General features: G+C 33.3%; 1 protein-coding gene across 2 annotated transcripts in view; it reads left to right on the top strand.

The window, feature by feature from the left end:
• Positions 1–14,054, top strand: part of pde1a (phosphodiesterase 1A, calmodulin-dependent) — a 91,553-nt gene that overhangs the window by 14,781 nt on the left and 62,718 nt on the right. The window lies entirely within an intron of this gene.

Raw genomic sequence — 14,054 nt, 5'->3', positions numbered from 1 at the left:
GCAAAAAATGGATTAAAGAAGCCACGTGAAGCCATGTGATTTTTGCATTGTATGATTAAACGCATTGACATCATTGCCGTCATGTTTGATTTGACAGCTACAGCAGATGAGAAGATTAACAGTAAATAATGTAGGGCTGCCACCTAATAGTCAACTAACCGTTAGTCGCTAAAAAAAATACACAGAAAGTAGCGAAGTCACGGAGGCGGCTGGTCTATATGGTAATACAGTACATCAGGCAGGACATCCAAATGCTCGCCTATCATTCAATGACCTAATATATGGCTTGTTATCTGAAAAATCGATGTAGTATCAGCTTTACATGGCCGCTCAATCTAATGTTAACCCAGAAAAATGTGCGCTATTCAAGTGCAGTGTGTGGAAGCTAAACAGTAGCCGCTGTTCGCTCTGGCGCTGGTGCGTTCACTTGCTCTTAAAATACTCCATCATTTTTGGTCATATAAATAAGAGTAAGATGTCTTTCAAATTTGTAAAGACTATATTTATATGTGTGCACTCACAATAACAACAAAACATTGCGCTTTTGTAAAATAATGCAGACAAATAGAATGCGCTTTCTGCCGTTTCGGTTTCTGTGAACTTTAAACAAAACTCCATGAATACTTGCCTTACTGATATGTCTATACTTTCAAATAAACCAATTCAAATAGACAAATATTCTCTGATTATGTAATCTGTGTGAAACATGTGTCGAAAACAAAGAAACACTAGTTTATCAATAAATTATTAAAATGTTAATGCAGCCCCCTTACTGTTTTTCCCTGATACATTTATATTCATCACTTCTTCCGGTGTACTATGGCAAGCTTTATGTTCTTGAGTTCTTGCTAGGCTATTTAGGCAAATTAAAGGCTTATTATTATGATTTAAATAATTTATTATTAAACATGCGATTAGTCGACTAATGCTTAAAACGAACAACTAACTAGCAGAAAAATCTTTAGTCAAGGGCAGCTCTAGAATAATGACTTAAAGGCATAGTTCAACCAAAAATTTAATTTCTGTCATCATGTACTCACCATTCACTTGTTCTGAACCTGTATTAGTTTCCACTGTATGGCTATCATCATCTGTTTGGATTCCAACAGTCTTCAAAATATCTTTTTTTGTGCTCAGCCGCTGATTCATACACATTTGGATCAACGTGAAGTTGAGTAAATGCCAAGTTCAGTCATGAAACTTTAGATGGCGTAGGCTGATGGGTCATTAAAGGAGAAGTCCACTTCCAGACCAAACATTGACAGATGATGTACTCACCCCCTTGTCATCCAAGATGTTCATGTCTTTCTTTCTTCAACCATAAAGAAATTATGTTTTTGGAGGGAAATTATTCAGGGTTATTCTCCATATAATGGACTGGTATGGTGCCGTTTTTGAACTTCCAAAATGCAGTTTAAATGCGGCTTTAAACGATCCCAGATGTGGTTGTAAACAATCCCAGCTGAGGGAGAAGGGTCTTATCTAGCAAAACGATCGGTTATTTTCATAAAACATAATACAATTTATATACTTTTTAATGTCGAACACTCGTCTTGTCTTACTCTGCCTGAACAGTTTTTTTCCGGTTCATGACAGTTAGGGTATGTCGAAAAATCCCCATCTCATGTTCTCCCTCAACTTCAAAATCATCTTATATCACTGTTTTACCTTTTTTGTTGAGGGTTTTTTTTTTATTTGCATGTTCACTTTGCAAACACTGGGTCGGTACTTCTGCAGCGATGTAGGATGATGTTGAAATGATTTTTGAAGTTGAGGGAGAAAATACGATTGGAGTTTTTTGACATACCCTAACTGTCTTGAGGCAGAATACACAGAGTTCAGGGAGAGCAAGACAAGACGAGCGTTTGAGATTAAAAAGTATTTAAATTGTATTTTTTTAATGAAAATAACCGATCGTTTCGCTAGATAAGACCCTTCTTCCTCGGCTGGGATCATTTACAACCGCATTTGGGATCGTTTGAAGCCACATTTAAACTGCATTTTGGAAGTTCAAAATCAGGGCACCATATCAGTCCATTATACGGAGAAAAATCCTGAAATGTTTAACTCAAAAAAACATAATTTCTTTACGGCTGAAGAAAAAAGACATGAACATGTTGGATGACAAGGGGGTGTGTAAATTATCTGTACATTTTTGTTCTGAAAGTGGACTTCTCCTTTAATGGAACTGATGATATTCGCAGCGTTAAACTATTTGGCACAAGATGATTGGTTCATGTTGTATACGCAGCCAATAGGCTTGCTGCTTTACATTTAAATGGCGTCTTAGCGTTCACTAGAGCAGTTCCTCTGAAACCCTCCACCTCCCCAGGTCCTCCTGTATAGATCTGCTAGGGGTTATTATATATGCTACTTGTGCAGCAGCAGTATGTCTTAAATACTCACAGCCCTGTATCAGAGTATGTACTGGCAGTAGCAAGTTCCTGTACTTGCTTTGCACCAGCAATAACCAACAGCAGCAGCATAGAAAATCTATTCCACCAAGACCAAATATATTAACAATGCCATATCCATTCTATGATAAACTCTTCAGAGAGTTGTAATGATAGAAATAATAACAAAAACTTGATTTTTGAGTGAACTTCCCCTTTAAATGGTTGTCTGCTTGCAAATCACATCATATGACTTCAGTAAAATTGAGTCATATGGACTTAGTTTTCATTGTTTATCCTCAGAGAATGAAAGAAAGTAGAAAAATATGGATTTAAAACAACACAAATGCAAGTACATGATGACAAAATAAGTGTTAAATATTATTCCTTTTTTAGAGTTCCCAGATGTTTGATGAACTTTGTCCTTCAGTAGACAATCGCTGACATATAATTTGGTGTTAAAAGGATTTTAATGAGAAATGTCTGAGTTCATATTGATAAATCTGGTTTCCCTCGAACATCTAAGCACATTTTGAGCCATTGTTGAGATTTTATCTGAAACTTTAAAGGAGTAAAATCTGAACAGTCTGAAGTAAAGCTTTCCGTTTGCTGTCTAGGAGAAACAGCTACAACATTAAAGAAATCTGAGTTGCGACTTTTCATTCCTGTGGGAAGCAATGGCGCTTTTTAATTTAAGTTCAAAGTCTATTAGGATCAAGCGGCTGTTTGAATGGTGTTTGTGTGTTTTCATATTCAAGAATCAACAGCTAATATTATCTCATTTTGCTATAAAATTATTTCTTCTCAATCAAATGTTCAGTCAAAAGCTATCAAGCCCATTAGCACAGAAAAACACAATCTGCACAGTCTTCACATCGCCCTTATGTTGTATTTAGTGGCACTTTGAATGCAGAAATTATTTTATTTTTATGTGCACACAGATTTTTTAATAAGAAGTTCCATACTTACTTGAAATGTCAAATCAATACTCATAATATCATCATCTAAGGAATTTCATCAAAAGGGCTGTTACCACTAGCAACACACTCTTTAGCCTCATAATGGCACGAGCGATGTAAAAAGGGCCTGAGTGATGTTTTCCTCAGCCTCCTGCGGGGAATGACTCATGCTTCCCAAGGGCTTTCAGTCGGGGCTCGGTCTTAACAGAATGCGCTACAGACAAGCTAATTATCAGCATGTTAGCCTGCGTGTGCTAATTAATCCTACGTCTTGCTGTCTCAAACTCACAGCTTTGTGTTCCACTGCCCCACTAGAACAGTTCTGCCATTTATTTGCACATGAAGTGCAACACTGTTTCCATTCAAGACACTTACTGAAATCACATGGGCGGGCCATATGACTCTGGAAAGCACTGTTGAGATTTGCTAAACTGATAGATCTCACATACCTAAAAACCCTTTTATATCAAGAACAAGATCTGTAACACTAACTACGTTCTATTAGTGTTCACACCAATGCACGAAACATTTTAAGTAACTAATGTTGTATTCCAGTCATTTTGATCATGACATTGGACTAAAATGTACTTTGCTCATACCTGCACATGGTATAACAACTTTTTTTTTTGTGTGTGTTTTTTTTTCCACACCTTGTTACACTTGTGGTGTTCCCAGTCAAAAATGACCAATTACATAAAATTGCTTATAAATCTCCTTTGTTATGATGTATTATTACCAAATATTGGATTGAATCTTTTTATCAACATGTTTTCTTTCGATTAGCACAGGTTTTGAAACTAATTGGTTGTAGGCCTCGTTGATCTGAGCTTATGTAGGGCTCTATGATTTCTGTGATGCGGAAAACGTGGGACGGAATCACAGAATCCAGTCATAAAAATTTAATTTACTGTATAACACGGGATGTCATGGAATTTGTTGAATTTTGAAAATATAAACTGAAAGTAGGGGTGTACTAGAACATGCTCTCATGCTTGGTGGTTCGAAAAACACATTATTTTTTTGCATTGGGGGCAGTTGTGGCCTGGTGGTTAGAGAGTTGGGGTTGTAACCTAAAGGTCACTGGTTCGACTCACGCACCAGCAGGAATTGAAGGTGGGGATTGTGAATGAACAGTGCTCTGTCCACCTTCAATACCATGACTGAAGTGCCCTTGAGCAAGGCACCGAACCCCCAATTGCTTCCCGGGTGTGTGTGCTCACAGAGTGTGTGTGCATGTGTGTTCACTTCTCACTGCTGTGTGTGTGTGCACTTGTGATGGGTTAAATGCAGAGGACAAATTTCGAGTATGGGTCACCGTACTTGACAATATGTTGTCACTTTCACACTCCCTTAATTTACATTATTACAATATCTTTCTCCCAACCTGGCACAAATGGCTTGATTAGTTCCGAGTTTGTTGAAGGCCCGCCTTCCGAAAAACTAAATGTGATGTGATTGGTTAGCTTTTTCACTGCGTTGTGATTGGCGAACAACTTGGATGGTGTTTCAGTACTGCCACGCCTGTTTATACCTGCTGCGCCGCATTGAAGCATCCCAGAAGTAGTTCTTCGCACTGCATTCCTAAAGTTAGGCTAATCCCCCACCTCGTCCCTACCCACCCCCCAACCATTTGAACGATGTGACATCATAACATCTGGAAAACAAACGCTGTAGTCCAAAGGAGCCGTTCGTTGTAGTTCTTAAAAAGGGTTTTTTCTTTTTAAAAATGAAATATCTCCCTTTGGAGTGGACTTTGAAATTTGTAACTTTGTAGATCTTTTTTATGCCCAAACATACACACCACACACTGACTAAAATTCAAAAAGTGAAAAACCATAATAGGACCCCTTTAAATCAGACTGTGATATGGGCTAATGTTTGAGTATTAAGCTGCAAAAAGACTATTTAAATGGGTCATCAGATGCGAAGTTCACTCTTTCATGTTGTTTGAACATTAATGTGTGTTTGCAGTGTATGTTCTAGGGATGTCACAATACTCAATATAATATCGAACCATTCGGTACGACATCCACGGTTCAATACGCGCTTGTGAATTGCGTTTTTTCGGTTTTGCATTTAAATAACTTCCTTGTTTTATTTCTCTCGGAATTTGCTGTAACGTTATGTGTGCCCACAATTTTACGTGCTTATATTTGAAAAAGCAACACATCTTCCATTCTAATGACATGCAATGATAAGCCTTTCTAAACCTGTTGTCCAACAAAAGAGTTATATAAAAGAGAAGTTATAAAAATCATAACTTGTTTTTAATTCACAACATCAGTGAAGTGTTTGAAATAACTTCCTTATGTGATCTGATGTGAATTCTTATCACAGAATGAGGCAGACAATAAATTCTATACTCATATTTTATGTATGTCGATTAGCATCGGCTTATGAAAATACACGAGAAGGAACACAGATAAATCATATATTATTGCAGACAAATGTTTATTGTCCTTACATTTCATCATTCAAAACGTTTGATGTTATATCTTGTTTTTATTCAGTTACAGCAATAGCGATGATTTTATCCATGTTAAAGATGCTGGAACGGAATGTATCAGTGATACTTATTTGACGCATATGTGAATTTACTGCACGAGGGCGCCCTCTGGCATCCAGTATGAATGAAACCCATTCTATTTTGCGTAAAAATTGAAAAAATAATACCTCTCTCAAAAGAAAAATTAAGCAGACATATACTAAACCTCGCTTTTTCCAGTGTACAGAGGTTTACGGGAGTATTTTGTTAATTTGTTGCAAAAAAAAAAAAAAACACACACACATTGAAGTGGCAAGACATCAGAACCGAACCGAACCGAAAACCGTGGTTAAAAACCGAGGTACGTATTAAACCGTGAACTGTATTGAACTGTATTGTTGCATCCCTAATATGTACAAATCTACCCTATAATGATAAAATGCGCTAAATGTGGCTAAAGTAAACAGGCTTGTCACTCCACAGATAGAAGAGAGGGGCAGGGCCAGCAGAGCTCATTTAAAGCAGCCTCGACCAGAACAGGATGATTTTTGCAGAGCTAATTTTGACAAGGTAAAAAGGGTGTTGTTTTACACAACCATTGAGAAATTTTTACGAAAGTATATTATAGACTTTTCATTAAGACTCTAAAGAATCATATCAGCTTGTGGAAAATGGGCATCCCATGACCCCTTTGTGTAAATGAATGACGCAAACGTGCGGTTTCGTTAACTACACATACTGAAGCGCGCATGACGCTCACTGTTTTCGCCATCTGCCGTCTCACTTAATGAGCATATGAACATGAACATTGTCTCTGAGAGTCACTTTATGAGCATTTGACTGTTTCATTTTCTAAAACTGTTGCCATATTATTAAAATTCTCATTTTTTGTAGGTGCATAAACTCACATCAGTGTGGCCTACGATCTGTTAGTTCCAAAAAGAAATGCAAAACCTGTGACAAGAAAACAAGTTGGCAGAAAGATTAAATACAAGATTTGGTGATAATGCATAATTAGCCAGTCATTTTTGACTGTGAACACCAAATTAGGTAAAGGATTTTCAGCACAGCTCAACGGTTAAATGCTTGAGATTTTTAAAGCATGATGAATTCTGATTGGCTGGCAGTGTTTTTTATATTCATCGGCTGAAAGAAAAATCATTCTGCAAGTGATTCCAAAAATATTGTTCCTGTGTCATTATTGTCATAGTTGTGGTCTAGACTTCCCTTTTCTCATAGAATTAGAATGATTTTTAAAACCTGAACCTTACGTTTTTTTTCTCATAGGCTTTTACATATCTGTAACCACAGAAAGCCACCAGTGGAAGTAGATGAGGGATGTAGTCACACTTCAGCAGTTTTGTGTGGGAGGTCGCAAGCTTCTGTGATTATGACACATATGAAAAAGTGCAGAGAGAAATCTCCCATAGAAAGAAAAGAAATATGTAATGTTGCTTTAATGTCTCAGTTATTTCTCCTAGACAACACGTTGATCAAATGAAGAGCTTTGTGTATTTTCTCCTGAAAAAAGACCCTAGAAATCTTACGGAGAAAAATCTTGTGTAGTGTCAGAAGAGATCTTAATAATGTTTAAAACTATGCTCAGGTTTGCAAAGATGTCTTGTGCAATCAGAAGTCAATGTGATTCTCAATGTGAATTCAGTGTGAACTCAAACATTTCTCACCGAATTCTTTCAAAATCAAATATGAAATATAATATCCATATTTGGTTTCTGTTTTCAAACTGGGATCTGTTTGTAAAGACGTCTTGTGCAAAATTCAGAGGTCTCAGTATAACCTTATTGAACATTTCTCATCAAATTCCTTCCGAAACAATTTATCAGAGATATAATATCCATGAATTAGCTATTTTAAAACTGCTCAAAATTGCAAAAATCTTAATATGACCTTAAACATTTCTCATGCAATTCCTTCAAAACCAAAATATCTGAGATATAATATTCATATTTTGCTTCTGTTTTTAAATTGTGTTCAATTTGCAGAGACATCTTGTGCAAAAGTCAGAGATTTCAGGATAAACTTATTGAACATTTCTCATCAAATTCTTTCCAAAACAATTTATCTGAGATATAATATTCATAAATTTGCTATTTTAAAACTGTGCTCAAAATCGCAAAAATCTCAATATGACCTTAAACATTTCTAATGCAATTCCTTCAAAACCAAATTATCTGAGATATAATATCCTTATTTTGTTTCTGTTTTCAAACTCAATTTGCAAAGACGTCTTGTGCAAAAGTCAGATATCTCAGTATAACCTTATTGATCATTTCTCATCAAATTCCTTCCAAACAATTTATCAGATATATAATATCCATGAATTTGCTTTTTTAAAACTGTGCTCAAAATTGCAAAAATCTCAATATGACTTTAACCATTTCTCATGCAATTCCTTCAAAACCAAAAAACATCTGAGATATAATATCCATATTTTGTTTCTGTTTTCAAACTGTGCTCAATTCGCAAAGATGTCTTGTGAAAAAGTCAGAGATTTCAGTATAACCTCATTTAACATTTCTCATCAAATTCCTCCCAAAACAATTTATCTGAGATATAATCCATGAATTTGCTATTTTAAAACTGTGCTCAAAATTGCAAAAATCTCAATATGACCTTAAACATTTCTCATCAAATTCCTTCAAAACCAAAACATCTGAGAAATTAAATCTGTAGTAATTCCTAAGTTTACATTTTTATTGTATGCCAACAATTCATTTACATTTTATATTTATCCTCCACCATCTGAATGTGCAAAATGAATAAATAAATACATGAATAAATATATAAACAAAAGCTTGTTACTATGACAGTAAATGTACTATATATTTGTACAAGGTACAATTACATTTTTTAGGGTCAGATAGGGTAGAAAGTTGTCACTTTTAGGGTACTGCCACAGTAACAAGCTGTTGTACCCCTAAAAATACATTTTTTGCATGCTTATTATGCAAAAAATGTTATGAGAAAAAGAGTTAACACGTTGCTGCAACAAAGCTGAGAGCTCTCGTACTACGTCTGTTCCTGAAAGTGAGATTCCTGACACATTTAATCTGTTTTAAGATGCAATGGTAATGCATTCGATAAAGAGTGAATTTGTATTGTGGAACAAATGTTGTTAATCATGAGGTGATGAAGCCACTTCAGGACAGGAATGCGGAGAAAGCAGCAGCAGTTTGTTGCCATAGAGACCAAAAGCGCAACTTGTGGTGCAAGCCATTTGTTCAACGTTTTACCTGCAGTTGATCTAGATACAGAAGGTTGAAAACATTTTATGAGACTTATAGACATAAACATCATTGAATACAGAAATATAGACTTTAAGAGGTAAAGGAATGTAGGTTTACTTCTAAATATGAAATAATTGATGTGCGTGGTTTTAGAGATCAACTCTAATACTTTTTCCATCATTTGATGAATTACTGCTGCCACATGGTCAATACACTGCAAAAATCTTAGTTGATGAAATTTTGCAGATAAAAAACCTTGAAACAAGATAACTTTTACATAAAAAATAAAACGTACTGTATTTTTGATCAAATAAAAATGTAAAAATGTATTTTTTTGTTAAACTTTTAATAAATTACTCTTAAATTTGATTAGTTTCATGTTTTCAAGACATGCTTTTTGAATAATAATCTTTAATTTAACCATTAAAATGGAGTCCAGAATAATTTAAATAAGGGGGAAAAAAAGGAAAACTGCAAAGGATGAAACAAGTAATTTTAATTTGTAATAAAATATCACAAAATTGCTGTTTTTACTGTATTTTGGATCAAATAAATGCAGGCTTGGTAAGCAAAGGAAAAAAGTTTTTATAGGGTTCTAAAAATGTAATTTGTGTTTAAAAAAAAAAATAAATAAATAAATAAATTTCTTTTTGAATAATAATCTTCAGTTTAACCATTAAAATGATATAATAATAAATAAATAACAATAATAAATAATAAATCCAGAAAAATTATAATGAAAAAACAGTATTTGGAAAAAAAAAAAAAAAAATGCAAAGGATAAAAGACTTATTTTAAGTTTTAATACATTTTCACAAAATTGCTGTTTTTACTGTATCTTTCATTTAATAAATGCAGCTTTCCATCATTTGATAAATGCCACATGGTCAATACACTGCAGAAATCTTATACTTTATGAGTATTTTGTTCAGATTTTGCAGATAAAATACCTAATCTTGAAACAAGATTACTTTTGCAAACACTGCAAAAGATAAAACAGTTATTTTACAAAATTTCACAAAATTGCTGTTTTTACTGTATTTTGATCCAATAAAAATGTAAAAATGTATTTTTTTTAGACTTTTAATAAGTTACTGTTAACTTGCAATAGTTTTAAAAGTAATCTTTCATTTAACCATTAAAATTGAGTCCAGAAAAATAAAAATAGGGGACAAAAACAACAACAAAAAGTAATCCAGAAAAATTTAAATGGAAAAAAAAGAATGAAAAAAAGAATGTGAAAATAAAAACAAATAAATAAATAAAAACAACACTGCACATAGTTATTTTAATTTGTAATAAAATGTCACAAAATTGCTGTTTATACTGTATTTTGGATCAGATGCACTTTAAAGGCTTAAAAAGACTTAAATTGATTACTTTGCTTTTTAAATAGTAATCTTTAATTTAATCATTAAAAAGAGTCCAGAAAAATAAAAATAGGGGACGGACAGACAGACAGACAGATAAATAAATAAATAAATAAGGTAAGTAAGTAAGTAAATAAATCCAGAAAATGGAAAATGGAAAAAACAGAATGTGGAAATAATAAAAGCAGCACTGCAAAAGATTAAAAAGCAATTTTAATTTCTAATAAAATGTCACAAAATTGCTGTTTATAATGTATTTTGGATGAAATAAATGCACTTTAGAGACTTAAAAAAAACTTAATTTGATTACTTTGCTTTTTAAATAATAATCTTTAATTTAATCATTAAAATGGAGTCCAGAAAATTAAAAATAGGGGACAGACAGACAAATAAATAAATAAATCCAGAAAATGGAAAATGGAAAAAACTGAATTTGAAAAAAATAAAAGCAACACTGCAATAGATTCATAGATAAAAGATAAAAGTCATTTTAATTTCTAATAAAATGTCACAAAATTGCTGTTTTATTGTATTTTGGATCAAATAAATGCAGTCTTGGTAAGCATAAGAGACTTAATTTAATTACACACACAAAAAAAGTCAAATAAAACATATTTTATAGGGTCCTAAACTTTTATAGGGTTAAACTTTTAATAAATTGCTGTTAAATTGTATAAGTTTCTTTTTGAATAATCATCTTTAATTTAACTATTAAAATTAAGTCCAGAAAAATAAAAATGGGGAATAAAAAGAGAATTTGGACGGGTGAAAAAAAACTCTGCAAAAGATAGAGTTTTAATAAAATTTCACAAAATTGCAGTTACTGCATTTTTACTGCAGTTTACTGTATTTTTGATCAATTAAATGCAGCTTTGTTAAGCATAAAATACTTCTTTCAAAAACAATAAAAAAATCTTACTTAATGCACTTTATTCCACTTGTTTTAAGATGCACTTTTTTCCACTTGTTTTAAGAATGGTTAAAAGTTAAAGTATAGTGGAAAATATGCCAGTGCCATACAACAAAATACACTCATATTTCATGAATGTATATAAAAAACAAATTCATATGAAAACAAATCTTAATATAATAAAACTTAATATCTTATTAAATAGCAAATGTATTTTATTTTAAAGATGTTCTCTTTCTTTTCACTGGATAAAAATCTCAAAAAGACCATATTGTACTTTTTATAGTTAGTAACAGTGTGGTGTTAATTGAGTTTTTGGAGTACAACACAATGTATAATGAACCTAATTAAAATACAAAGGTCTGTGTTTGCACTGAAAAGCGGGACAGTGACTGAATTTTTACTCATGATGTTGTGTTGATCATGTGTCTGTACAGACTGGATTACAGATGGTTAGTAAATAAAACACAGGTTTTGCACTGAAATACCACATCAAAAGTGGTATTTGTGACTCTGCTCAATAGTGTCTGTGTAATGAGCCAAAGAGTCTGCAGGATGTCCAATTGTTTCATCTGTTTTGCAGCCAGTTGAGGTCAGTGTTGTGGCTTTTTGATCTGACTTCTCAACATAAACTTGAGAATCAGGTGCTGCTTTATTTGATCATGTTCTTAGCATCAAACAGTCTGTTCACTGACAATCTGATACATGATGCACACACACAAAAAACCCAACCATAAAAACAAAGCAAACTTTTTTTTTTTTTTATCAAGACTATAATGCAGGATTGTGGTGGTGACTTTTGACTTTCGAAGTCAAAAACATACACTAAACTCAATATTAGTGGCTTCTCTAGTGTGTTGTCCAAGAAGAACAGACATGGCAACCTGTCCATTTGTGCTTAAAATTGCCTCTAAGGAAATCCAATAATAATCCTTTAAGTCTGTATTGTCCTTTTGAATATCTGCTGTATCCTGGATTGTGAAGTCTGTTGCTATAGATACTGTGGCTGGAGGCTTTCATCGGGTGTTAGACTTATCCTCCATCTTTGATCCCTTCATTGGCTACTTTCTGCTGTATTATATCATATGGATATGTTCAGTCATGTCTGTATGACATTTTATATTTGGCTGAGGTGGTCTTTTTCACATTGTGGTGATTCCATCTTCACTTTTCCATTCTGGCTTTAAGAAAACATCAAGGATTTGTGGTAGGATACGTTTTCTATACCACAATCTCAAATATTTTTGGCTGCATATGGTATCCTGTACTGTTTCAAAACTAACATGCAGTAAGTGTACAAGACTTGGTTGAGGGATGAATTTCAGATGTGATTTTGGAAAACAGCAGATGTTTCTACAGCTGTTGTTTTTTTTTGTCCATATCTAATAAGTTACTCAAAATGTATTTAAAATGATATTCATACAGATAATTATTTGAATACACAACATAGGGATGCAGTGTTACAACAGTTCTCATTATTTTAATGTTATTTTAAAGTAAAAATAAAACAACAAAAACTGAACTCAATTGTTTTGAAAGCTACAAGTGAGTAAGGCATCACAACATTATAATGTACAGCATGAAAAATGGATATTTATTTTCTAAAGTAAACATTTAACTTATTAAACTATTAGTGTTTTTAAAGATTAGTTATAGTCATTAAAGATAGATGATGGCAAAAGCAATCTAAATGTAAAAATTAGGTAATGAGCATGCACAATTAAATATATAGGCCAATGTATATCCAACACTTATGGATGCCCGGTTCCGCCACTGAATAAAAAACAAATAAAGGTTATTGCGACTTTATCTCACAATTCTGACTTTTTTCTTCAGAATTGTGAGATATAGACTCGCAAATGCAAGATATAAATATAATAGATAGATATAAACTCGCAATTCTGACTTCTGACTTTCTCAGAATTGCGTGATATAAACTAGCAATTATGAGTTATAAAGTCAGAATCGCAAAATATAACCTCACAATTCTGACTTTTTTCTCAGAATTGAGATATAAACTCACAATTGTGAGTTATAAAGTCAGAATTACAAGATATAAACTCACAATCCAGACTTTCTCTCAGAATTGCGTGATATAAACCTACAATTGTGAGTTATAAAGTCAGAACTGCAAGATATAAACTCACAATAATGACTTTTTTTCCTCAGAATTGCATGATATAAACTTAAAATTGCGAGAAATAAAGTCAGAATTGCGAGATATATAGGTGCATCTCAATAAATTAGAATGTTGTGGAAAAGTTAATTTATTTCAGTAATTCAACTCAAATTGTGAAACTTGTGTATTAAATAAATTCAGTGCACACAGACTGAAGTAGTTTAAGTCTTTGGTTCTTTTAATTGTGATGATTTTGGCTCACATTTAACAAAAACCCACCAATTCACTATCTCAACAAATTAGAATATGGTGATATGCCAATCAGCTAATCAACTCAAAACACCTGCATAGGTTTCCTGAGCCTTCAAAATGGTCTCTCAGTTTGGTTCACTAGGCCACACAATCATGGAGAAAACTGTTGATCTGACAGTTGTCTAGAAGACAATCATTGACACCCTTCACAAGGAGGGTAAGCCACAAACATTCATTGCCAAAGAAGCTGGCTGTTCACAGAGTGCTGTATCCAAGCATGTTAACAGAAAGTTGAGTGGAAGGAAAAAGTGTGGAAGA

This window comes from Labeo rohita, chromosome 9 (assembly GCF_022985175.1).
Source record: "Labeo rohita strain BAU-BD-2019 chromosome 9, IGBB_LRoh.1.0, whole genome shotgun sequence".
NCBI lineage: Eukaryota > Metazoa > Chordata > Actinopteri > Cypriniformes > Cyprinidae > Labeo > Labeo rohita.
This window is presented reverse-complemented; position numbering and strand designations above follow the sequence as displayed.